This window comes from Hyperolius riggenbachi, chromosome 5 (genome assembly GCF_040937935.1).
Source record: "Hyperolius riggenbachi isolate aHypRig1 chromosome 5, aHypRig1.pri, whole genome shotgun sequence".
In the NCBI taxonomy this organism is placed as follows: domain Eukaryota; kingdom Metazoa; phylum Chordata; class Amphibia; order Anura; family Hyperoliidae; genus Hyperolius; species Hyperolius riggenbachi.
The window spans coordinates 376,461,208-376,479,917 of record NC_090650.1 but is presented as its reverse complement, the minus strand read 5'-3'; positions in this window follow the sequence as shown (position 1 = coordinate 376,479,917).

Sequence of the window (18,710 nt, the reverse complement as noted above, 5' to 3'; positions counted from 1 at the left end):
CCTTCTATGTACATCTGCTTGCCTTTCCATGTGTGGCCATTCCCCTTCCATGTACATCTGCTTCCTTTTCCATGTGTGGCCATTCCCCAACCATGCACAGCTGCTTCCCTTTCCATGGGCAGACATTCCCCTTCTATGTACATCTGCTTGCCTTTCCATGTGTGGCCATTCCCCTTCCATGTACATCTGCTTCCTTTTCCATGTGTGGCCATTCCCCAACCATGCACAGCTGCTTCCCTTTCCATGGGCAGACATTCCCCTTCTATGTACATCTGCTTCCCTTCCCATGTGTGGCCATTCCCCTTCCATGTACATCTGCTTCCCTTTCCATGTGTGGCCATTCCCCTTCCATGTACAGCTGCTTCCCTTTTCATGTATGGCCTTCCATGTGCCCCTTCCACATGCAGCAGCTTTCTTCCATGTACAACCACCCTCCTCCTCAAAGTGGTACATAAACGGCCATTTCTTAATTTTATAAAAAGTGTTGCTGTTCAGAGGCTTATATTCTTTTGCAGATTATAAAACTGCAGTTATACCTCAAAACATTCAACATACATTAATAGGCTGTTCCATACTTATCCAACAAAACGTCAATAGATTCTCTTTCAATAACTAGAACTCACAAAGAGAAAAAGGTATCGGTGTCTTTATTCTACACAGGTCACAATGTGCAGGAGTTCTGTTGGCAGGTAGCCAGTAGATTGTGAAGCCGGGGGAGAAAAAAATGACAAAGGAAAGGGGTTGCCATAGTTACGAAGGAAAATAATGTATATCTTTGTAGGATGGAAGAAGAGACAGTGGGGATTACTGGTGTATTATCAAGGAACGGTGTCTTAAGAACAAAGTCTTATTCTACAAAGGAAGATTTAAGACACCGCAGATAGTTATTACAGATGCCAGCACAGATCATGCGTTTAGGTCCAAACAACCTTTTGAAGTTGGCTCTATAATAATACTTGATGAAAGCAGTTTTCAGACGCACTTTTACTTCTATACCCAGAGGAAGAAGAGAAATGTTAGAGCATAATATTATGATATAACAGACATTTATCTGCCACAAAAGCATGTAACAAAAAAAAATCTGTTATTAGCAAAATATTTAATAATATTACACATTTTAGCTAATTATGGTTCTCAAGGCCAGATTGCCCATCAGGCACGGTGGCCACGTGCCTACAGGCAGCACTTGAGATATCACTGTTGAATGCTTGTATTCCTTCCTTGTGAGGGTTAAGTCTGGTCACCATGTGGCTGATGCCACGTGTCAGGACCTTACTGCTGTTTTCAAGTGTGCGACTATCACCACCCTTTTCTGGGTAACAGAGTGGAGTCATGTTTGTGCATCTCCACCTGCTTCCAGTGGTTGGTTGCTCCCTGTGGAACCTCCCTTTGTAAGTATTTATTTTGCCCAATTTTCATTTTTATAGACTTTGTGATACTGCACCGTTTGGGCTCCCATTGTCTGTGTTTTCTTCTTAGGGTGCATTGCTCACCCTTTCACACAGTTCGCTATTGAATGAAACACCTCAAAAAGTGGAGTAAAAGTAGAGCAGCCAATCAAAATGTCATTTTCATTGGGTTGCCTTGAGAAATTTGCACTCTAAGGACCTGCTACAGTTTTTTTTCCTTATTCGTTTTGATAAATCTGCCCTTTTTTTCTAAGGAATGGAGCAAGTCCTGTGATGGGGCATGATTTGTGTTCATGGACAGGGGCCCGGGATCAAGGTGCCAGGCTTTTCCTGTTTATAGACTCTTGACTTGTAAATCTGTGGGTCTAGCCTGTACTAGTTCATTAAAGCCATGTGGAAAGTTGGTTGTATAAGAGGGGTGAGAGGGCACACTTGGTTGACTGGGAATTGTTGGGAACCTGAGAACAGAACTAAGGGCTGGTTCACACGGACGCTTGGCAGTGTTTAGCGCCAAGTGTTCGGGACTTGTTGGCTAAACGCTCCCATTCAAGTGAATGGGAGCGATTAGCATTGCGCGGTTACTGGCGATTGCCATCGATTGCACAAACGCGGCGTTCCGATCCCGATTTAACGCGTAGTTTCGGCCGGCCCTAGAAGCAGCATGCGGCGTCCAGGGCCGGCTAGCCGGCGCGGCTTCATGTCGCGACACACTGATCGCGACACGAAGCCGACAATCGCCGTACCGCCGCCCCTGAACTAGACATCACATGCCGCCGCGGCTTCCCAGCCGCCTGAACGCCCCCTGTCGTCCGTCTGAACCAGCCCTAAGGGAAGAGATGCTGCTTGGCTCAAAATGCATGTACAGTGATCTGCAGTAGGTTCCAGCTGCCAGTCATTTTTACCTGAGCGAAACTAGTTGGGAGACAGCTTAAAGTGGTCTAACACCCAGCATTTCAACTTTGCTTTAAAAGATTGCTTACAGCTTATAAACTATTATGCCAGATTTTTTTTTTAGCAGAAATTCACTGAATGGATTAAACATGACATTTTAGTGCTGCATTTAGCTAGAAATGCTCCTCGTGCTTGCTTGTTTAGTTACAAATGTATCTATCTACAATGTAACAAACAAACACTGCTCTGAGAGAACAAAGAGGGCTTCCCCGGCAGGCTTTTCAAAGGTCTATTTGTATTCCAAATAAAGATACATTTGTAACTACAGATAAGAACGGATGCGGATTCCTAGTTAAATCCAACACTAAAATGTTTAACCCATTCAGTGAATTTCTGCTTCAAAAAAAATCTGGCATAATAGTTTGTAAGCTGTAAGCAATCTTTTAAAGCAAAGTTGTAATGCTGGGTGTTAAACCGCTTTAAGTGACATTGATGGTCTTTTAGTTTGATGCGCTGATTGTGATTTGGGTTCTTTTGCCATATGGACTCATTATGTAAGTTCTGTATTTTTAGTGTGTGGAATACAGCATGTTTTTAACCTTCCTGGTGTTCAGTTTCTGCTGGATTTCTGTGCAAAAATTGGTAAATTAATTTTCATGAATTTTTGCCTGTAACTTAACAAAATGTATAAAGCAAAGGTCTGATAATACATTTTGAGTATAGTAAACATTTCAAACACAAAACCATGTCAAAATATACATTCATTTAAATGTTTCCTTTCTGCCAGACCACAATTTCCCCACTCTTCAGCGTTCCGGGTGAAAATTAGCATTTTTGTTTGCATTAAAATTTGCGTTTGTGTGTGAATTTTTGCATGCAGGTTTCCAGAGCCTGTGAAAATTCATATGATTCCAAATTTTAAAGTGGTCTGAAAGTCAGCATTTCTACTTTGCTCTAAAAGATTCCTCACAGCTTGAAAGCTAATATCCCAGATTTTTTTTTTAAGCAGAACATCACTGAAATGGTTAAACAAAGCACTTTGTCCTGCTATTAAGCTTCAAATCCGCATCCAAACTGGAGAGAACAGTATCTTTGTTTGCATTCCAATGTTGATACATGTGTGTAAATACAGTGTATTCAAGAGAAAAAGGCGATAAGGGCCCTAGGGCCCAATATATAACTGATCAAGGTAAATTACCCTTTTGGCTAATGACTAACAGTTTACTTCAAGAAAAGTGCCAAACAAGGTCACCAGTGCATGTCCAATAATTATAAATTTACACATATATGGTGCAAAAAAATTCATTAAGCTTTATTAAACAATCCAATAAAAAACAATCATAAAAACAGATTAAAAACTCCCGATTTAAACCAATGATTTATTGGTATTCCAGCACACATCAAATATATAGTATAATACGTACAATCATATGTAAAGAGCATACACAGCAGGCTACTAAAATATAGTGCAAAAAAGGAGCCAAATACAAGTTAAGTGCTGATCTGAATCTAAGCAAATGCAACCTGTGGAAAAACTACAAAAAAAAAAAAGGAAAATACAACAATACACTCAAATATAAAGTACCTCGTGCCTGTGAAAGATATATAACATAACTTCACAATAGATAATATACATAAACCTATAACTATAAGGGCACACTGCGTGCAGGAAATTTGGGCGCATGAGGCAAGTGGACAAAAAGGGCGCCGCCATTCACTCCCATAATAAATATCGTTTAATGGGCGCCCAACAGGAAAAAAGGGCGCCGGAGAAAAATAACGTTTTAAAAGCGGCGCCCGGAGACTTTTAATGTTTTATAACTGCTTCTCATGATTACACATTGTTTAATGATTTATAATTTTTTAAACGAAAAACAGTACAATTTTTTTTTTTTAAAAGTTATTAATGCTTATCACAGGTAGGTCTTAGGTTTAGGCATCACCAGGGGGGTCTTAGGTTTAGGCACCACCAGGAGGGTCTTAGGTTTAGGCACCACCAGGGGGGTTTTAGGTTTAGGCACCACCAGGGGGGTCTAGGGGTTAGGGATAGGTCCAGGGAGGGTTCTGTGTGAGAGTAGGGTTAGGTATAGCTTTCGTAACATTCTTATTAATGTTTTATAAAACGTTATTATAAATTTCACTTTTTAAACAGGGAAGATTAACTTTTTTACAATTGCTGATTTCAAACACATTATTTAATGATGTATAACTTTACTAGCTGGACGCCCGGCGCTGCCTGGCTATGTATTTGGCTAGTGTTGGCTCTGCCCACTTTTCCTAACCCTAACACACAATTACTTAATGACCAAGTATGTGAGCTTTGCGGTCTTTGGCATCAATAATTTGCAATGAAATAAAATTAATCTGATTGGATGTGGCTCCACCCCTTTTCTGTATTTGAACCCCAATCACCTAATGGCCAACTGTACCAGGTACAGGTGATTAACAGTGCAAGAATGGCAGCAATTAAATATTCCCCTTACAAATCAATAGGTGGATTTTGATTGGCTTTTATAGGCTCCACCCACTTTTCTGAATATTAATTCCAGTCACCCAGTGACCAACTGTGCAAAGTTTGAGAACCCTACTGTTAACAGTGTAAGAACCACCCACTTATTTCCTAACATTGTTCAGGTATGTATTTGGCTGGTGTTGGCACCGCCTACTATTTCTAACCCTAACACACAATTACTCAATAACCAAGTTTGTGAGCTTTGCGGTCTTTGGCATCAATAATTTGCATTGAGATTAAACAAATCTGATTGGCTGTTTGTGGCTCCACCCCTTTGTCTGAATTTGAACCCCAGTCACCCAATGACAAACTTACCAGGTTTAAGGCTTGTGCCATTAACAGTGCAAGAATGGTAGCAATTACATATTCCCCTTGAAAATCAATAGATGAATTTTGATTGGCTTTTGTAGGCTCCACCCACTTCTCTGAATATTAATCCCAGTCACCCAGTGACCAATTGTGCAAAGTTTGAGAACCCTACCATTAAAAGTGTAAGAATTGCTGCAGTTTACATTTTCTCAGTGAAATGTGCATTTGTCTCCGCCTACTAATGACCCGGCATTACCCGATTATGTATCTTGCAGGTGCTCGCTGCGCCCACTTTCCTAACCCTAACACACAATTAATCAATTACTCAATGACCAAGTTTGTGAGCTTTGCGATCTTTGGCATCAATAACCTGCATTAAAATGAAACAAATCATATTGGCTGTGTGTGGCTCCACCCTGTTTTATGAATGTAAACCCCAGTCACGCAATGATCAACTGTACCAGGTTTGAGGCTTGTGCCATTAACAGTGCAAGAATGGCAGCAATGAAATATTACCCTGAAAAATCAATAGGTAATTTTTGATTGCCTTTTGTAGGCTCCACCCACTTTTCTGAATATTAATCCCAGTAACACTACTGTGCAAAGTTTGAGAACCCTACCATTAACAGTGTAAGAATGGCTGCAGTTTACATTTTCCCAGTAAAATTTGTATTTGTCTCCGCCCACTTATGACCCGGCGTTACCCGCTTATGTATTTGGCTGGTGTTGGCTGTGCCCACTTTTCTAACCCTAACGCACAATTAATCAATTATTCAATTACCAAGTTTGTGAGCTTTGCGGTGTTTGGCATCAATGATTTGCATTGGAATGAAACAAATATAATTGGCTGTTTGTGGCTCCACCCCCTTTCTGAAATTGAACCCTAGTCACCCAATGATCAACTGTACCAGGTTTGAGGCTTATGCCATTAACAGTGCAAGAATGGCAGCAATGTAAATATTCCCCTTGAAAATCAATAGGTTAATTTTGATTGGCTTTTATAGACTCCACCCACTTTCCTGAATATTAATCCCAGTCACCCAGTAACCAACTGTGCAAAGTTTGAGAACCCTACCATTAACAGTGTAAGAATGGTTGCAGTTTACATTTTCCAGTGAAATTTGTATTTGTCTCCACCCCCTTTTTGGTTATGGTAATAAAAAGTATCCTATACTTTATTCCAGGTAATGTACTATGTGTGTGCCAAATTGCATTCAAATCCGTTCAGCCAATTTTGCGTGATCGAGTAACAAACATCCGAACTTTCCCATTTATTATATTAGTAGGATAAAACATTATTTTTAAACGAAATATAGCACAATTTTTTTTAAACGTTATTCATGCTTATCGTTTAAAACCCTGCGCCCTTTTTTCCCGGCGCCCTTTTTTAACGTACGCGTTGCGTGCATATCCAACTCCTGGAAAAAAAAACCTGGAGATGTACATACACACAGACCCCCCCCACACACACACGCACGCACGCAAGACCTGTGCAAAAAACGCCACTGTGAAAAGTATTTGCTGAAGAAAGTGCTTAGGCAAAAATATGCAGTAAAGTGCACAAAATGTGTATGAAAGTAGCCTTACCGGAGCTTGTGTGTGCTGGAAGACGAGAGAGGGAGATGCCTGTGACCTGGCTTGGTGACCTGGTTTGGCACTTTTCTTGAAGTAAACTGTAAACACAGTGTAACAAGTAAAATTGAGCTCTCTGTGAAGCTCTCTGTGCTTCAAGCACACAAACAGCTCAGAACCGCTAATTAGAAGATGTTAATCTATAATAAAAAGCAGTTTGAATAAAATGCAATGGCAGGATTCAGGGTAAGATAAACTACACTTTGAAAAGTTGTAATTTGTAAACCGACAATATTACTTACGCACAAAAGCAAATATGATAACTGTATGAGTAATAAAAAGTAGGAAAACACATTTTTGTTGAATGTTATGTTGGAGTTTCAGATCACTTTTAGTACATAAAAAAAATATGCGAAAAAATGGAACCCTGCCTTAAAAATGCTGGACGAGCCTGAAACATCAATAAAGTTTTTTGGTTTTTTTTGTCCCCAGGACAAGTCAGGCTTGCCAAACACCGCCAAGGAGGTTATAAAAAAGTGCAAGTCACTATAGTTTGATTAAGAATCTGCCTGTGTGGTGGTGATGGGATACACCTAACATTGATTTAAAGCGTGGTAGTATGAACAAGACTGGGCCTGGAGCTTTGCTTTACAGCTAAAAACATCACTAAAGCCTTGTACACTCGCTAGGAAGAATGCTAGTGGCCATCTTAGCCAAGAATCACCCATCCTACGAGAAGCTGCTCCACCATGCACTTCCCCGTTGTCTGTCCTCACCTCGCCATACAAATGGTACATGCCGCTCGTGTGCAGTGTGTCTGTATAGCGCTCGTTGCATGCAGTGTCACCCAAAGGATCAACCGTGATTCTTAAAGGAGATATGTATTGATAGAAAGGAGAAATGTATTGATAAAGCCGGCTGGAAAGTCTCTCTCTGGCATGGTCGATCTGGCTGTAACTAAATGCAATGTTGCGACGATCAATGAATGGAACTGACTGCCCCCTGCTGTCCACCCAAGTTTAAATGTCCCCACTCGCCCATGCATTGTAAATCGCACTTGTCCAGCTGCATCGACTCCTGGTCTCCTCCACTGACCCCCATGTGCTGCCAGGCGCGTATGTGTGACATCACTCGTGTGCCTCATGTTATATGCACCACCACATAGTGGCACCAACAGTCTCTCCTGTTGGTACATCAGATGCCACAAGAATGTGTGGTGCAAACAAGCATTGTTCTGTAGCCATTGCGGCTCCTGCCTCACGTGAGCAGCACATCTGCAGTGAAGTTATGCTGTACTCTGTGGCCTTCGCATTTGCATGGTGACATGAAACATGCATGTAATTGTGCTGCGCAGATGTAAATAGAACTGCGGCTTTGCGGAGAAGAGACAGGTTAATGCCATGCAGGCGTGACAAGGCACGGGGCTTCCAGCTTCCTCATTATGGAAATCCAGAGCAGGCCAGGCAGGTAAATAGATGGAAATGACAAACGGATCTGTGAGTTAAGAGGACAATGAAGAAGTGACAGACATTTCACGGGTCACTTTACATCCGCAGATCGGGATGGATAATTGTATTTTTATGAGTTGTTTGTGAACGCCGGCAAGTGGTAGCGCGAGATGATGAATGGTTCAGCTCTGAATTTAGTTACGGTAGCAGAAATATTTTATACCATATGTAAATATAAACTGTACTGGCGCTGGGGATAAATATAGAAACCCTCCTCATGTTTTTGTATCAAGCAGCGCTAATAAGCCTCACATTTGCATCTACATTTTTGTTAGACAATTTATGGTCTGTCCCCAATAATGACCAAAATAATTTTGACGTTCCTCTCAACTTCTGTTTTCACTGGAATTACTGTACTTTCTAAGTACAGCCAGGCATGTAATGCTGGGAATACACATTGCAATTTCCCCTCCTATTGACCAGAATCGGGCTATCATTTCTGACACGCCCGATCTGTTGCCGATCAAGAAAGGGAACAATTTTGAAAGTTATCAGAAAATCGTTTCCTTTATCAATTGGGAGCCGTTTGGACATGTACACACGGTACAACTTCCTGCCTGATCACCCGTCAATCGGATGGGAAATTGCATCGTTTGTTCCCAGCATAAGATGACATTACCGGGGCAAAGACTACAAAAAAATTTAAAGAAAAGAGTCCTCTCTCTTTTTGATAATTATTTCACCCTGGCAGTTGTGTGACAACTGCACCCATCTGTCGTGTGTACAATAATTCTTGGGTCTCCAGCTAGTAATATAAACAGGTATAAAAGAAGAGAAAAAGAAGGTGACATGAGACCTCAAGTTCAAAAAGTAGAAAAAACTTTATTGGAGTAACTTTATTACCGGGGCAAAGCCCAAATGAGACAACTTTATCATCTACTTCAAATAACGCAATTGGGAGTTTAAAGGGCCATTATCGCGAAAAAAAAGTATCCAGTTAAAATCTGAGAGAACCAACAGGTTTTGGGCCAGTCCATCTCCTCATGGGAGATTCTCGGGGCCCGTTTCCACTATCGCAAATCTGCATGCGGTTTCTGCACGCAGATTCGCACAACCAATACATTAATTAGCCTGTTTACACTTGTCAGGAAAACAGAGCGTTTTTCTGTGCAGGAAAAATCTTCACAGCAGAGCCATCAGAATTCGCACTCTGCAAGGAGGTGTGCGATTCCCATACAATGTAATTTTATAGGAAATTTGCATGTTTTCGGATGCAAATTTTACGAATTTGCGTACGTTTTCTCCTAAAATCAATGTAAAAGCACACAGGCACTGACGTGGTTAAATTCGCATACTTTAAAGAAACCGCGAAAACATACGTGGATTTGCAATAAAATTTGCATCCACATGCAAATTCGTTTTCGCGTTTTCCGCAACAAATTCGCACCGCACAAGTAGAAACGGGCCCTCAGGGTTTTCTTTGTTTTCAACAGCATTTCCTGAACAACAGTTTAACTTCCAAAATAGTAAGATACCAGCCGGCTTCCCTAATCACTTGCACACTATTTTGTCAGTTAGATTTTGCAACTGTTGTTCAGGAAATGCTGCTGAAAACACAGAAAATCCTGAGAATCCCCCACGAGGAGATGGACAGGCCCAAAACCTGTCGGTTCTGTCAGATTTTAACTGCCTACTTTTTTCGCGATAGCGGTCCTTTTGCAGGTACACATGCTCAAGCTGCCTGATTTGATTTTGGTCTGTTGGATGATAATCAGGCGTGTGTACGTGTGGCAAACAACTAAACTAGCGACTGATAACAGGCGATATCGCCAATTCATCTGGCGTATAAACTCAAATGACTGTTGGGCTTATATTGTGCAGTTGGCCACGTGTGTAAAAAATCATTTGAACAACGTGCTTGTTTTCAATGCAGTTATGTTGTGCAGTCCGTCGTTTCGCTTGCACACAGAATAGGTAAATGAGTTGGTCATTCAGTTGGTTGGTGCAAGGAATAGACAAATTGTGTAAACGGTTTGTGGTGGTGTTGGTCATGTCGTGGTGGCCTTAAAGTACCCCTGAACTGGGTGATGCTGAACATACTTTCAATTATGTTTTATCTGTGGTGCTGTGACATATGTCGCAGCACCATCCTCCTCATTCAGCGCCCCCCTGTGGTCCCTGCTATGCTCAGCCGTAATATTCAACAAGTCAGTGGTAGTTCCCTCTCCTCTCTGCCCGTCCTTAGGAACGCTCCCTTCACTCACCGCTTATGGTTCCCAATATACTGTTACTGCACACAGGAGAGCTGTGTGGGCTTGTGGAGATTGAGCTTGGAACAATACTTCTGTAAGGCTGGATCCACACTGTATACGTGCTTTGCTGAGCGCTTGTGATTGCTGAGCGCTTTTTAAAAATCACTCCCATTCACTTTCATTAAAATCGCAGTAAAAATCGCCGCGTGTGCAATTACGCAATCGCAGTGATTTGTACTGCGATTTTAAAGTGAAAGGGAGTGATTTTTAAAAAGTGCTCAGAAAGCGCTCGGCAATTACAAGTGCTCAGAAAAGCGCTTATAGGGCTTGATTCATAAAGCCTGATAACTCATGTCACGGTCGCACTAGTGTTTTTATGCGCTATAACGCACGTAACAGTTTTCCTGTGCAATTGCTAATTTGCATGCACTAACGCGAATTTTCACGGTTGCACGTAAAAATTCTGTTACGTGCCTTATAGTGCGCGCAAATCACTAAAGCGACCGTGGTATGAGTTATAAGGCTTTGTGAATCAAGCCCATAGTGTGGATCCAGAATAATAGCGCAGTATTGCTACACCTCTGTGGGGAAGTACTTGTAAAAAAAAAAAATAGCCAGCCAGGAAAGCGATATAGCATCTTTCTCTTTTTTTTTTTTTTTAATCTTCCTCATTTGTCTGGAGTTCAGCCTGAATGTTAATAATATAGATGTACATTATGTAAATCCAGCAGATGATGAATTCTGTTACAGAATATTGCTGAGTTGTGCTGGATCGGGGGGAACTGTTGGATTTTATAGCACACCAGTTATCAGTTCTATAAGTTGTGACAGATAGCCCTGCTATTGTATATTATCACCTTTATTCCATCTCTCTTACTGAAGCCTTGATACACACACTTATGATATTCTGTTCTCTGAAAATGGATGGCATTCCCATTCTCATCATCTGCATAGTGACCCCATCTCTGGGCACTGCCATGAATAGATTTGTTATGTCTTGGTGGCCACCAGTGGCGTAGCTAAGGAGCTGTGGGCCCCGATGCAAGTTTTACAATGGGGCCCCCCAAGCACTCTATACATAACAACTGATACGGCGCACCAAAACCTGCCAATGGCAACTACAGTGTCAGAGGTGCAAGAAGGGGATGGGGAATGGTTTGTTAATGATTACTGCTATCCATAGCACCTATAGAAGTGATTATTATGAGCACATGACCAATAGAGAGCTAATACTGTAGTTGAGGGAGGGCCCCTCTGGCCCAAGGGCCCCGATGCGGTCGCTACCGCTGCACCCCCTATTGCTACGCCCCTGGTGGCCACTACCAATCTGTAAATGTACAAGTATTCAGTGCTTAGATTTTATCACACATTCTATGATCTCTCATCTAGGGCTTAATAAAGTATGTCAGCAGTTTTACTTTCCATTGGGACTTGAGATGAGGAGGAATTACTTGCTGCCTGGAACACCTGACTGTCTTGTTGAGGGTGGTGAGAATGTTATCTTGTGGATCTAAACCAGGCATGGGCAAACTTGGCCCTCCAGCTGTTAAGGAACTACAAGTCCCACAATGCATTGCAGGAGTCTGACAGCCACAGTCATGACTCATAAAGGCAAATGCATTGTGGGACTTGTAGTTCCTTAACAGCTGGATGGACAAGTTTGCCCATGCCTGAATTCTAAGCTCTAGTCTACTCTTATTGTTCAGCTGCATTCTGCATCTCCAGTCCTGATCTTTATGTCCTGTCCTTTAGGAACTGAGTAAATGAATTGCGGTGAATAAACTATATTAAATGGAAGGAATTTGATGGGCTTCTTACATTTTATACACTTCCACTCATCAAACAAACTACCAGCAATGCTCAGCGTTGTTCTCTGCGGGTTTAAAGTGGACCTGTACTTTTGCACAGGACAGAAGGAGAACCTAGAGAAATGTACCCTGTATGTATTTAGTGATTTTAGCCTCATTTGTGACTAATCACAATTGTAATCTGATCTCTTAACTGTGTCAGCTCAAGGAATCAAGCAGCTAATATGTAAACACAGGATGTTAACCCTATGTCGGCTCCATTAAAGCAGGAAGTAGACACTGCAGATTTATAGCAGGATTTCTATCAGCTCTAACAAATACATGTTTTTCTTTAAAGGTTATTTATTTATTTTGAGGTCTCTTACCTTTTCGAGCAGAGAGAAAGTTCTGAGTTCAGATCCCTTTTACATCTGGAAAGTTTATGATGGATTTCACCCTTGGTGAAGCTCAGTTTTTTTTGTTTTTTTCCCCCAAAAATTTTATTGAGGCAAAAAATAGTTAAATAGACAAGAAATACTTCCAAAATTCTCAAACAAGCATTGTATCTGAAAACACATATGTCTCTTAAAGCAATATAAAAAAGAAAAACCGTAAGATTTCAGCTTCGAAGCCTCCTTCAGACTCTATTCGTGTTGACTGACAATGTTAGAACATACAATCTGAAGGTTGAGAGATTTATTTAGCAAATATAAGTATGATCTAGATACATTCATTACAAGGGATCTTGCAAGGATTGAGGTATTTGTGGCAAATGGATAAGCTCTGCGGTTTACTTACCGCCTACATAGACTTAAGCTGACATGGAGAGTTTTTTTTACAGACTCTCTCCTATTCACTGTACGCTCTTGGAGCCTGGAAGCCGTTAACTGTATGTTACTGAGTGAGGGGGGGGGGGGGGGGCACAGTGATTGCCGGGGGGCAGTGCCCTAGTGTAGCGCCACCAATGATCCCAGCATGATAACCGTGTATCTTGTGAATTCCAATATTCTTATCCTATGATTACCCCATCTCTACCTTAATCAGGCTTATCTCCATCCAGTCGATTAGATCAATAGAGAGGATCATCACTTCTCATAACGTATTTCTGGTACAGGAGAGGTATTAACAGCTCATCCTACTCAGAATAGCATAAGATTCCCAAACAGTGATGAGAAGGAATGTTATCACCCAGAATACACACATACTGTATATTACATACATTAGACAGAGTTGTATACTAGAACATAATAATAGCATATTCATCCGAATCTTTAAAATCCACCCATTGAACCCAGGTGAGTGTAAGCGTAATGGTTTCTATCCAATTTAACTGCCCTTATTTCTTCCATCGTGTAAAAGTAAAACCTTCACCAACCACTCTTTCAATGTGGCGACCCTTGCAGACTCCCAGGAGTCCCAGCAGTGACTTAGCAGCGTTAAGGAGGGGAATCGGCAAAGAGTTCTTGTATGTCTTCATTCACACGTCATTATGGTACAATAGCATTGCCAGTTTAGTGCAAGGTATAGTCAGGGAGGAGATCTTGAGGGGCCATGTATTTGTGTCCAAAAGGACTTGATATGGGAGCAATCCCACCAAATATGATCAAAGGATGCCGGAGTATGACCACTTCTCCAACAATCTGCAGGGTATGATGGTAGAATTTTGTTAATCACTTCTGGTGTTTTGTGCCACCATGTGAGAATCTTATAGTTAACTTTCTGAATGGAAGTATTCACTGAGCTTTTGTGGGTCAGCAAATACATGTCCTCCCAGTCTATAAGCTCAGTTATGGGCACACACGTAAGGCTAATTCTTAATGATAAAGAATGTATTCAAGAACTCCATAAAGCAAGTATAAATCTTACTGCCAATGGTTTTTGATGGTTTTTTTGTTGTTGTTTTTTTTGTTAACATCATGATTAGAGTGTTCAAATAAAGATTGACTTTAAAAAGTCTTCATTAACTTGCAGTGGATAGTGTTTTGTTGTTTGAGATAATTCATGATGCATTTGCTTTATTTGCAGCAGACTGAATTGAAATGATGCACTTGTCAACAAGGAGTTATATCTCTTGATCAGCATTAACATTGCCTGTGTGTCCCCAGCTTCCTGTGTACGGCAGAGGTGTCTCTTTAATTTGCAGTTGTTGTCATTGTTACCTCTGGCTGCCATCTCTTCCTGTGACACAAAGAAGCACTTTTCTTACCTGAACAATACCCGGAACAGTGAGGTAAGTAGTCCTGGCACGCTTCCCAGCAGTTATTATGCAAATTGTGTTTTCTGTAAACAGCCGCACATATTCAGTGTAATTACAGGAAGATAATTACATTCCACGGATTGCCCTGATTAAGAATTAAAAACATCATAAACAGGGCGCTCTTTTTTTTTATTGTTCAGCTTTGTCTGTTCATTATATTTATAGAATACAGGCAATTGCTGCAGATTGTTTATCTAAAATTAACAGATTTAATTTTTTTTCCACGCCAAGCTGTCTTTTCTTATCAGTATTGTGAGAAAGCAAAACTTATAATTAGATGCACCCAATAAGTTGTCATCCCCAATTTTTTGTTTATTTTACTTCTTTTTTTTTTTTTGAGTGCGAATCCAAACCAAACCTTAATTAACCACTTCCCAACCGCCTCACACCGATTGGAAGTGGGAGAGTGGTGCCGCCAGGACCACCTAATGCTGATTGGCGTCAAGTCCTGAAGGTGGGGATTAGCAGGCAGTGTGCACGTCCACGTGTTCCATGCCAAGACGTGGAGCAGGGATCCGTGATCAGTCTGCCAGCCGCGATCGGAAGTGGCAGGCTGTTAGAAAAAAAAGGCTATTTACATTTGTACAGTGCTGTGATCTAGTGCAGCTCTGTACAGGTGACAGCCCAGTCACTTAACTGTCCCCAGGAGTGGCTCACAATCTTACCCCTCTCATAGGCTGATGCCTATGAGAGGTTACTATTGTGTAAGGATGGCAGTCAGGGCCAGTTTATGGGGGAGGGAGATTAAAAAAAATAGGATATTTTATTTAAAAAATTACTTTTTAAATTAATAAAAAAAAATCACAGCAGCAATCAGAGATCACCAATAAAATGCTCTATTAGGGGCAAGAAAAGGAGGTTAAATTAATTTGGGTGGTAAGTTGTATGGCCGAGCGATAAATAGTTAAGGTGGCGAAGTGCTGAATTGTAAAAAAAAAAAAAACGCCTGGTCACTAGGGGGTATAAACCCGTGGTCCTCAAGAGGTTAAAAGACCACTGTCCTAAAAGAATTTAAAGGGATACTGAGCAGGTTTTAAAATTACAATTTGTACTTACCTGGAGCTTCCTCTAGCCCCCACCGTAGGTCGCGAGGTCCCCCAGCGTCCTCCTGGCTCCTCTCCGGGTCTCTGGTGGCTCTGTGGGTCTGTCCTGATTTGAGAAAGGACTGAGAATGGCCCGAAACGCCTGTGCATCATCACTTGTGACTTACCCACAGATGTAACTTTTAACGCTGTAACTTTTGATGGAAAACTCAATAAAGGACCGTTTTTAGATGGTGCAAATCGTATGGAGTGAAATCTATGTTGTATGAAAGACTCCATGACCAAATGCACAATGCTATTTAATGCACAAATACGTCTAATTTATGACTCCTTTTTTAAAAAGGTTCAATGGGATTTTTTTTGGGGGGGAGGGGACGTCTCCCTGCTCAACTACTGCCCAGTGCACTATGTTCCTAAGGGTACTTTCACCCTGACATGCTGTAATGGAAAAATAAGAGCACTAAAACGTGACATGGTTATAAGTAAGTCTATGAACAGTTGGCATCTCATCAGTCGTGCTAAACATGCTGTGCGTCTCAATAATTGCACGTTGACGCACACGGTGCTAGCCAATGATGAGACCCATTGGTGGTCATTTGCTTCTTTGCCTGTGTTACAAAGAAAGCCGCTGCAAATGCTTTCGGTTGCGTTATGCGTAGGTTATAACGGAATGCAGTGTAACGCCATAGAGGCAAACGGGGCAATTGCCCCAGAGCTTGCAGGGGCCCACCAAGGTGTCTCCCCCCAATTTATCTGTGCTCCCCGGGGACCTTGCAATGGAGCAATGAAGGACTGAGCGTGCCTGCCGGGAAAGGCAAAACGCTACTCTGCCAAGGACATTGTAGGGGCCCAAGGGCACAGTTACGTTGGAGCGTGATCTGGTGGGAGGGGGGTAGCCGGCTCAGGGGTCCTTGGGGGCAAATTTGGCTGCAACAAAGGGCCGCTAATGCCACTTTTTGGTCGGGGGGGGGGGGTCTGTAGGGGGACCCCAGGTTAATATTGCCTGGGGTCTAGTTGTTACTAGAACCTGCCCTGGCGATGCACCAGTGTAGAACTAGCCTATAACTATCCTAGCCCTGGTTGTATGTCTTTTATCAGTTTTATCCTTATTTATTATATGATTCATGCATAGTTTGGTTTGAGTACAGCAGCACAGATTTGGAGTCATTGAAGCTGTATAAATCAGTAATAATAAGCAATAATAACCATGTACTCAGACGAAACACAACAACAACAATGACCACGGTTTGGGTTTTGTGCACTGAATTTTAATGAGAGAATACAGAGGACATGGTGCAAAATATCTGATCACTGGAGTACGACCTGCAGATCAATGCAAATCATAGAAGAAATGGATTCAAGTTACTCAACCGACATGATTTGTAAGAGGCGCATTTGCAAAGTTTCTTCAGTAGAAAAGGACTGTATAATTTAATGATCAGCTTATTCTGAATTCTGTACACACCATCCCATGATCGTGGCTGGTAATATTGTTTCACATAACTCCTGTTAGTATTTTCGGTTGTTATGTTGGCATATGTGCTTTTATGTTACAATATATATTTCAGCCAAAACTGCTTGAACTGTACAAGATGATTGTATTAACTTCAACGTAAACTATAAGACAGTGCAACTTCTACTGACTGACACGGCTACATTAAAGCAGACACCACAATCTTTGTGCCTGCAATGTATCCCACAGCTTCTTTATATATAGTGGGTTAGACACGCCCCGCCCACCTGCTAAACTTACTTTGTGACCAATCAGCATCCTCCTTCAGAAGGGGTTGGCCTATCGTCTATGCAAATAATGTATTTCAAGAAATGTGACAACAAGAATGAAGACAGCATACAGCATAGGGATAGTGATAGACTGAGATGAAGTTAGGCATCATTCAAGAGTGGAGATGAAAATTGGGCAAGGTATAGGGTTAGGATTAGGCATGGAAGGGTTTAAGGGTAGGCACTAGGTGAAGGTTAGGACTATCCCAACAATTAACCTGTGAGGGGATTTGGGAACTGGTAAGCTGCTAATCTAGTTTATCTGATATTAGGACAATGCCGGTGCATACTGTCAAATTTGGGCGCATTGCATCGGTTATGGGCACAAGCCAATAACTGGGGCCCTGCACCCAAATTTAACAGTATGCACCAGCATTGTCCTTCTAGTGGATGAATTACATTTGCAACAATGGGCACAGGGCTTTATCGGGTGCAGAGGGTGCTCAAATTTCCCCTCAATGCCGATATTTAAATGGGCGCTGGGCAGGGTGGCACCCAATAAGGGTAAGAATGGGGACAGAGTCTTAAGGGTTAGGTGGGGGTGGGTCTTAAAGATTAGGCAAGGGGCAAATCTTAAGGGTTTTGTGTGTATGAGGGGTGTCTTAAGGGTTAGGTGTGGGGTGGAGTTAAGGGTTAGGCATAAGGGGGGTTGAGGTTAGGGTTGGCCATTAAGAGGGAGATTTCTGGGTGAGAATAGGTTATGTTGGGTCATAGTAAAATATTGGCAACATTACCGATATTCAATTATAGTGGATAATAGAGTATCAGTAAAATGACCAATATTCTATTGCCATTATTTTGCACCCATTTTTACATGCGGCTCTTTCATAGGTACGCTATCCCAGAGGGTATCGGCAACAAGGGGCTTTGATTAGGGTTAAAGGACTTCTATCTTCCAGAGTAAAATGAGCCATAAATTACTTTTCTCCTATGTTGCTGTCACTTACAGTAGGTAGTAGAACTCTAACATTACCCACAGATTTTGGACTAGCCCTTCTTCTCATGGGGGTTTCTTATTGGTTTTCTTCATTTTCAAAAGCACTTAGTGAATGGCAGTTGCTCCACCCAACTGCCAAAGAAGTGTACGGTGAGCAGGGAGGCTGGTCAGCATCCTTGTATAAATCTTTTTCAGGGAATGTCTTTATAAAAAATAAAGGCCATGCCCCGTAAAGAGTTGGACTAACCCAAAACCTGTCGGTAATGTCAGATTTCTACTACCTACTGTAAGTGACAGCAACATAGGAGAAAAGTAATGTATGGCTCCTTTTACTCTGGAAGCAATGTACTTCTTATTTGTATGTGTTTTAAATGTTAGGATTTTTGCGACAGTTCCTCTTTAAGCATAGGAGAAGAGGAAGTTTAGGACTAGGCATGGTGCAGGGTAAGTGACTATTAGAGTATATCAGGATAAGTTAAGGGGCTTGCTGTAATGTAGAAGTGTCACCTGA